Genomic DNA, 8,416 nt, shown 5'->3' on the forward strand with positions numbered 1-8,416 from the left:
TTTTTGCCCGCAATTGTTAAGTAAAGGATGGGAATCGTTAAGTGAAAATGAGTCAGTTGTCCTGCGTCCCAATTTGGATCACCTGATCACAGGAATATTGCAACGGTCGTAAGTGTGAGAAACAGTCATAAGTCCCTTTTTTCAGTGCCGTTGTAACTTCGGTCCCTAAACGAATGGTTGGAAGTTGAGGACTACCTGCAAATAGCAATTAAGACAAGTGGCTCTCCAGCGTTTTCTTAAAAACCTCCAGTGATGGAGCCCCCACAATTTCTGGTGGCAAGTAGTTCCACTGGTTAATTGTTTTAACTGTTAGAAAATTCCTCCTTAGTTTTAAGTTGCTTCTCTCCTTGATTGGTTTCCACCCATTGCTTCTTGTCCTGCCTTCTTTGGTGCTTTGGAGAATAAGTGGACCCCCTTCCTCTTTTGGGGGGCAGCCCCTCAGATATTGGAACACTGCTATCATGTCCCCCCTGGTCCTTCTTTTCATTAGAGTAGACATACCCAGTTCCTGCAACCGTTCTTCGTATAATAAGTTTATTTCTGGTCTCAATTGAAGTTGTAAATTGAAGAATAGTGGAATATCATCATTGGAAGGGACCTTGGAGGTCTTCTAGTCCAACCCCCCCGCACAAGCAAGGGGCCTCATACCATTTCATACAAATGGCTGTCCAACCTCTTGAATAATAATAAATAAATAATAATAAATAATGCACTCAATAAATAAATAAATAATAAATAAATATAATGCATTCAATAAATAAATAAATAATAAATACATTAAATAAATAAATAAACACATACAATAAATAAATAATAAATAAATAATACATTCAATATATCATTCAATAAATAATTCAATAAATAAAAATAATAAATAAATGCATTCAATAAATAAATAAATGCATTCAATAAATAAATAATGCATTCAATAATAAATACATTAAATAAATAAATAAATAAATAATACATTCAATAAATAAATAAACACATACAATAAATAAATAATAAATAAATGCATTCAATAAATAATAAATAAATAAATAATAAATACATTCAATAAATAAATAAACACATACAATAAATAAATAATACATTCAATATATAATTCAATAAATAATTCAATAAATAAAAATAGTAAATAAATAAATGCATTCAATCAATAAATGCATTCAATCAATAAATAATAATTAAATCAATAAATGCATTCAGGCACGATTAATGCATCCCGATAAACTCCTCTGGGCTACTCAGAGGCCGGGTGTGGTGGGGTGGGGAAAGCTCTCTGAAGAGCCACCCAGGCCTCACGGAGAGACCCCAAGGCCCCCCACTCTCCTGGAGCCTCCAGGCTTCCTTCTGGCCTCAGCAGCAGCAACGGATGCAGAGAGGGCGGCTTCCATCCGGGAGATGAAGCCCCCAAAGATTATCACTCTCCAGAACGGGGCCCCCGTTTCCCTTTCCTGCCGAGCGAGCAATCGGGCGAGCAGGGCCCAGCTGCCGTTTCCGCTGCTTTGCCGGCACCGTCAAAAAGCCTCGCTCGGCACCGTCCCCGAGGCCCCACATCCCTCGTGCAGGGAGAGGAGGAGGAGGAGGAGATGCTGCCGCCACCACCGGGGTCACCCAGCTCTTCCTCGGCTCTGAGTTCAGGTCCAGCACCTATCAGGGGCAGTTTCTGCTCTGGCTTCTCTTACTTTTGACTTTTATAGTCCTTGCATCTCGTACAACTGCAATCAAACACCACCTTCGGTGCCATGAAAATAAACACACAAACACACATCCTTTCACACGCCGCCCATTGAATTGAAAACCCCTGATATGGCATGAATATGGCACTACACAGTAGAACTCAAAAGAGCCGGTGACAGCCCTGGGATAGAAACTGTTCTTCAGCCTCTTTGTCCTTGTTTTTATTATCTTGTACCGTCTGCCAGGTGGTAATAGTTCAAAAAAAGGGGGGGGGGTTCCCAGGATGAGATGGATCTTTGAGAATGTTTTGAACTTTCTGAAGGCAGCGGGAGCTCTAAAGCTCTTCCCAAGAGGGGAGAGGGCAGCCCAGGATCTTCTGGGCAATGACATTCACCCTCTGGAGCGTCATCCTATCTGCCACGGTGCAATTGACAAACCACTCTTTGTTGTTGTTAGTTGCCAAGTCGTGTCCGACCCATCGCAACCCCATGGACAACCTTCCTCCAGGCCTTCCTGTCCTCTACCATCCTCCGGAGTCCCTTGAAGCTCATGCCTCCTGCTTCAGGGACTCCATCCAGCCCCCTCCTCCTCTGCCGTCCCCTTCTTCTTCTTCTTCTATTGCCCTCCATCGTTCCGAGCATTCGGCTCTTCTCCAGCGCGTCCTTCTTCCTTCTCATGAGGTGGCCAAAGTCTTTGAGTTTCCTCTTCGGGATCTGGCCTTCTCAAGAGCAGCCAGGGCTGATCTCCTCTAGGACTGACCGGTTGGATGGCCTTGCAGTCCAAGGGACTCGCCGGAGTCTCTTCCTCCAGCCCCAGAGTTCAAAGGCCTCCATTCTTTGGCGCTCAGCCTTCCTTCTGGTCCAACCTTCACAGCCATACATTGCAACTGGGAAAACCAGAGCCTTGACTATACACACTTTTGTTGGCAGGGGGGTGTCTCTGCTTTTTAGTATACTAGCTTCTCTACCTGCCCTAAAAATACAGACTTTCTCCCCAGCCCCCCAGCCCCAAATTGCAAGCAAGAAAACCCCAGACCGGATCGAAAGCGCCACCTGCAAAATGCAAACTTCAGAGCACGCCGCGAATTCTGCAAGCAGCCCTCTGCAAAAAACGACGTGGCAATGTAAAAGTTTCTTTCTTTTTTTTTTCTTCTAAGTCAGCGTCGCACCTCTTCGTTCTCTCCCCCCCCCCTCCCCGCCCGTTTCCATTTTGGGGCTTTCCCGGCCCCCAATTTTATTTTCCCTTGTGGTTTCCTGAAGTCTATGCTTGTAACTATCTCCTCATTGTCATTCAGGAGGTGCTGCCATACTGTTTGTATATGCCCTGACACCCTGTAAACTAATGTTTTTGCAAACTTGGCGAGACTGAGTGGAAGGCAGGGGCCAAGCTTGAAAAATGGAAGTATAAATTATGGCTTGCCACTGAATCAGGGTTTTGTGCACCCTTTGGGCATCTCGGTTTAAAAACTGGAGGCTTTTAAGAAGAGATTGGAGAGTCATTTGTCTGCAATGGTCTAGGCAACTTTAAGCCTGGCCGACTTCAACTCCCAGAATCCCCGGCCAGCTTAGGAGTTGAAGTCCGCCAGGCTTAAAGTTGCCAAGGTTGGAGACCCCTGGTCTAGGGTTTCCTGCTGGAGCTGGGGGTTGGGCTAGAGCAGGGGTCCCCAACCTCCGGTCCGCGGGTCCGTGGAACAAGTCCTACTGGGCTGTGCTGCCATCTGTTTTGATGACCTCCGTGAGCTTTTCCGGTAGAAAGCTCACCGGAAGCACTTCATCAAAACAAGATGGCGGCGCCAGCTTGTACCGGCGCGCCATAAAAGGTTGGGGATACCGGGCCGCGCGTAAAAAGGTTGGGGATCACTGGGCTAGAGGACCTCCAAGGTCCCTTCCAACTTTTGTTATTCGTGTGTGAAATCCAAACCCTTGTACAGCCAGTGGGGGAGAATGACAAACTTTAAGCCCTTCCCCTTTCCTTTTGCAAACAGGAAGCGTTTGGAGGATGATGGGTGCTGGAATCCCACATTTTTTGAGGGTATTTGATATCGGAAAGCCTGTTTGGTCCCGTGGCTAAGAAAGAAGGGAGGCCATGAGTTCTGGTCCTGCCTTAGGCACGCATGTCAGCTGGGGGACTTTCACCAGGAGACAGTGAGTTCTAGTTTTGCCTCAGCTAGGAAAGCCGGCTGGGGGACCTTTGGCCCAATCCCCAGGTGACTGGGAGTTCTAGTCCCACTTTAGGCCCGAAAGGCAGCCAGGTGACTGCCTTTTGTCTCTTAGGCCAACCCACCTCGCAGGGTGGTTGTTGCTGTGGGGAAAACAGGAAGAGGAAGGTGCGTTGGATAGGCTCACCCCCTCGAATGATTTGTAAGAAATAAATAAACAAAGCTAGAATAGAAATAAATGAATAAATAAATATTAGCGGTGGAAGAGTCCGGAAGCAAGAAAACGATACACCTGCCCGGCTCTAACCTGGCCTCTTTCCCCAACTCTGCTGCTTCTCTCTCTCTCTCTTTTTTCCTCATTTTGGATGTCTTTGGCTTTTCCCTCCTCCCTTCCAAGCAAGTTGCTGCATTCCTGATCTGCCCCACACCTGCCCAGGGGAGGTGAGCTGGGCTAGCAAAGGACCCAGAACCGGTTTTGCCGCTCCCGGCTCCCTTCTTCTCCAGGCCAAGGAGCCCCTCGCCCAAAGGCAGCTCACTGGGAGCAGGTGGTGTGTGAGGCTGTCGCACCAGCAACACACCTGTCCCCCCAAAAGGTGCTTCTTTTTTCTCCTCTCCTCCGCCCCCCCCAAAGGCAACTGGGACTTTTCTTGGGTTTTGAGAAATGAACTGTGAACTGAAACGTTTTTCAAAGAAAGTCCATTTGGCTTTTGGAGTGGGGGCGGCACACAGAAGCACCTTGGCCACCATCATCACCTGGAAAGTCTCCACAGACTCACCTGTACAACACACCTAGCCGGCCAAAGGGCAGCGGTGGCCCAGCCCGAGGCTCCCCGAGTGGGTCCTCAGCCTTTGAGACTGAAGCGCCCGGAGCCGGGAACCGCGAGGGGGAGCCGCGGAGCGACCACCCCACGCGAAAAGCCCCGCCGGCCGGTGGGCATCGGAGCTGCCCGGGCCAGGCCGGAGAAGCCGGAGCGGCGGGCGGGGTTTCGGGGCAGCGCTGCGGTGGCTCGTTCCCTCCCGCTTCGCCGTCGTCGTCGCCCCGCGTGGAGGGAGGGAGGGACCCCCCACGGGTGACCGCGGAGGCAAGAGTCGCCGGCTTCTGCCCTGCTCTCCTGGTGGTCCCCTTTTTCGCCTCGGGTTGGGGCCGCTCCTGGAGGCCGGCGCTTCGCTGCTACGTCCGGGCAAAGCGGCCCTGGGCCCCCCCCTCCCCACGTCCACACACCCCGCTTCCCCGCGTGGGCGCCCCCCGCACCTTCTGGTCCACGATGGAGCAGGCCAGCTGTTTGACGTGGGCGAGGTCGCAGGCGGCGGGCAGCAGGACGTACTCGCGGGTCAGCCCGATCTGCAGCTGGAAGGAGACCCCGGCGGGGCTGGCAGGGGGCGGCCGGCTGGATGGGCTCGGGGGCACCCGCGGGGGCGGCGGGCAGGGACGCCATCCAGGCGCCCGCGGGCTCAGCTGCCCTCCCCGCCGTCTCTCTCTCTCTCTCTCTCTGCCCCAGCCGGGAAAGGCTGCCTGGAGCCCTCCGGCGTCTCTCCAGTGTCCGGGACGCGCCTCCGAGGACGCGGCAGCAGCGCCCGCCCCGCCGGACAAACTTTTCTCGCCCCCCCGCCTCTTTCCCCGAGGAGGAAGTGCGCGGAGTGACACGCCGCCCGGCCAATGGCGAGCCCCGGGGATGAAGTCACGGAGCCCGCCCCGTCGCTCCGGAGTGGAGCCGGAACGAGCCCGGAGCCCGCGGGGAGGAAGCGGAGCTCGAGGGGTCCGCTCCCCTCCCCTCGCTCCCCATCCCTCGCCTGGGTCCAGGACGTGGAGCCAGGGCCTGCGAGCATGGGCAGGGTGCTCTTTCTCGGGGTCTCCGAGCATGTACAGAGTGCCCTTTATCGGGGTCTCCGAGCATGTACAGAGTGCCCTTTCTCGGGGTCTCCGAGCATGTGCAGAGTACCCTTTCTCGGGGTCTCCGAGCATGTACAGAGTGCCCTTTCTCGGGGTCTCCGAGCATGTGCAGAGTGCCCTTTCTCGGGGTCTGCAGGAATTGCAAGCTTTTGCCTTCTGCGAGTGGGATCGAGCTCATTTTGGAAACACACAACAAAACACGCAACCTTTTTGTTCCCGTTGCCCAAGTCTAACCCCAGCCAGGAGCTTTGTTCACACGATCGGATGGGCCGCTTGCGACCTGTCGACCTGCCGTTGCAAGCAGGTTCACACGTTCCTCGTGATGACGTTTGCCCCCCGTCGTGGCGAGAGATTCGGGTTTTTGAAATTGTTGGCCTCGGGAGTCCAAATAGCCCCGGAATACCCGTGACTTCAGCGACCCCTCCCCAGTTCTGGTTGGGTTCTGGTTCTCCCCTCTTTTTAAAAGGCGGGAGGGGGAGCATTTGGTCCAGGCCAGTCCCGGGCAGGAATCCGATCCAAAGCAACCCTGTCCTGCCAGTTGGTCAAAGGGAGCCCATTTAGCAGGAGAGCAAGGGAGAAATGCGGGCGGGGGGGGGGGGAGAGACGCATTGGGGGGCCAAAAGTCCCCTCCCCCATCTCCCACAGCCCTGTTAGCAAAGGACTATAGGATTTGTAGTAACAACCCATCTCTATGCACAAATATGCGAAGGAAAAATCGCTTGGAGGTGAGATAGGGGCTGTATAAATCTAATTAATCGGTTGATTGATTGATTGATTGATTGATTGATCCCTGGCTCTTGTTTAGACGCTTGGAATGTCTCGGCGGAGGAGCGATCTGGCGATTACTGGGAGCCTTTCCGACACAAAAGTCCTCCCACCAAGAACCAAAAGGAGGAGGGTGTGATAAGGAATTGCTCCGGGGCGCTTCTTCCCGGAATGGGAGCCTTGAGTCATCGGAAGGGGTGGAGGAATCCAGGTGTGGCCTTTCAGTAGGAGGGAGACCCAGCGCCCCCTTCTCAAAAGAACCCCGGGAGACTTTTGGAGACCCTCCACTCCGGTCTCCTGGCCCCACAGAGGGTGGAAGGGAGAGGCCTAAGGCCGCACTGCTGGGGGGGGGGGATTCTGGGAGTTGGAGTCCATCCATCTTTCTTTTCAGTTTGTGGCACCTTCTGTTAAAACAAAAACAAAAAAAGAGTTTGATCCAAAACTCAAGTCCGTTGGGTCTGGTGTTTAGGGCACAGACAAGAAACCAGGTGACGGTGAGTTGTAGTTCCCCATTAGGCATGAAATTTGGCTGGGTGATTTCGGGCAAATCACCAGGAGGCTGGGAGTTCTAGTTCCACCCTAGGCATAAAAGCCAGCTGGATGACTTGGGCCATTCCCTTTCTCCCTCTCTTTCTATTTCTCTCCATCTCTTTCTCTCTCTCTCTCCATCTCTCTCTTTCTCTTTCTTTCCATCTCTCCCACTCTTTCTCCTCTCTCTCTCCATCTCTCTTTCTTTCCATCTCTCTCTTTCTCTCCTCTCTCTCCATTCTCTCTCTCTCTCTCCATCTCTCTTTCTCTTTCTTTCCATCTCTCTCTTTCTCTCCATCTCTCTCTCTCCCTCCCTCCATCTCTCTTTCTCTTTCTTTCCATCTCTCTCTTTCTCTCCATCTCCATCTCTCTCTCTCTCTCTCTCCATCTCTCTTTCTCTTTCTTTCCATCTCTCCCACTCTTTCTCTTTCTCTCCATCTCTCTCTCTCTTTTCCAACTCTCCCACTCTTTCTCCTCTCTCTCTCTCCATCTCTTTCTCTCCCTCTCCCTCTTCTCTGCTCTCTCTCTCTCTCCCAGCCCAACCTACCTCACAGGGTTGTTGTTGTGAGGAAAACAGGAGGAGGAAGAAGTTTTGGAGATGTTTGCTGCCTGGAGATATTTGTAAAAAGAGCAAAAAAAAGAGCGAGATACAACTCCCTCCAATCGCTTTGGACAGCCTTTCTTTGCAAAGCCCCCCCCTCCTCCCCCTGCCCCCAGTCCTCCTCCTCCTCCAAGGCAGCCGGACCTCTTGAAAGAGCCACCCCGCCCCCTTCCCGAAGCTGCAGCTGCCAGATATCCCAGGGCTGTTCCTGGAAGTTAAGGAGGGGCGGCTTGGCTCCCTCTTCCTGTCTGCCTTTGCAGAAACATCCTGCTTGGAGAGGCTGCCCGGATTATGCCCCTTGGCAGCCAGGTTCCCACAGCCTGGAATGCCGGCTTGCGTGCCAGCCCTGGGCGTGAAGTGAAGCCTCTCCTTCCCTTCTTTTTTTGTTCTTTTTAAGCAACGAAAAAGCCTTCGATCAATAACACCGGATTAGCTATCTAGTCCTCGACGTACGACGTACGACCACGATTGGGCCCAGAATTATTTCCATCAATCGTCAAGGCGGGGTGTTAAATGAAGCCCCCCCCCCTGATGTCGTGCTCTTCTATTCGCCACGGCCGTGAAGCAAACCACTGCAGCCGTGACGTGACTCCGGCTTCCTTCATCCCACAGAAGCATGAACTGCCCTTATTCCCAGTCCAAGCAACCCCGGACTTGCAAACCAGCCAACTGGCCAAGAATTGTGCCAGGTGGACCTTCCGACGTGGCCTGCAGAGCTGATGGTTGGAGGACGGCTGGGCCGGTTGTCTTGCAGAGGAGGAGGAGCCGCCTGTAGAAACGGTGTAGGGTC

General features: G+C 52.5%; 1 protein-coding gene across 1 annotated transcript in view; it reads right to left on the minus strand.

Annotated features, from left to right (window-relative positions):
• Positions 1–5,470, minus strand: part of PRKD2 (protein kinase D2) — a 31,793-nt gene extending 26,323 nt beyond the window's left edge. The window contains exon 1 of the mRNA XM_087971266.1: positions 5,094–5,470. The gene's annotated coding sequence lies outside the window, so the exon portion shown is untranslated. The remainder of the gene's footprint in view (positions 1–5,093) is intronic.
• Between the last annotated feature and the right edge of the window lie 2,946 nt (positions 5,471–8,416).

The sequence above is a fragment of the Notechis scutatus genome, chromosome 8 (assembly GCF_049901735.1).
Source record: "Notechis scutatus isolate UNSWTSFEM ecotype Mainland chromosome 8, rNotScu1.2, whole genome shotgun sequence".
In the NCBI taxonomy this organism is placed as follows: domain Eukaryota; kingdom Metazoa; phylum Chordata; class Lepidosauria; order Squamata; family Elapidae; genus Notechis; species Notechis scutatus.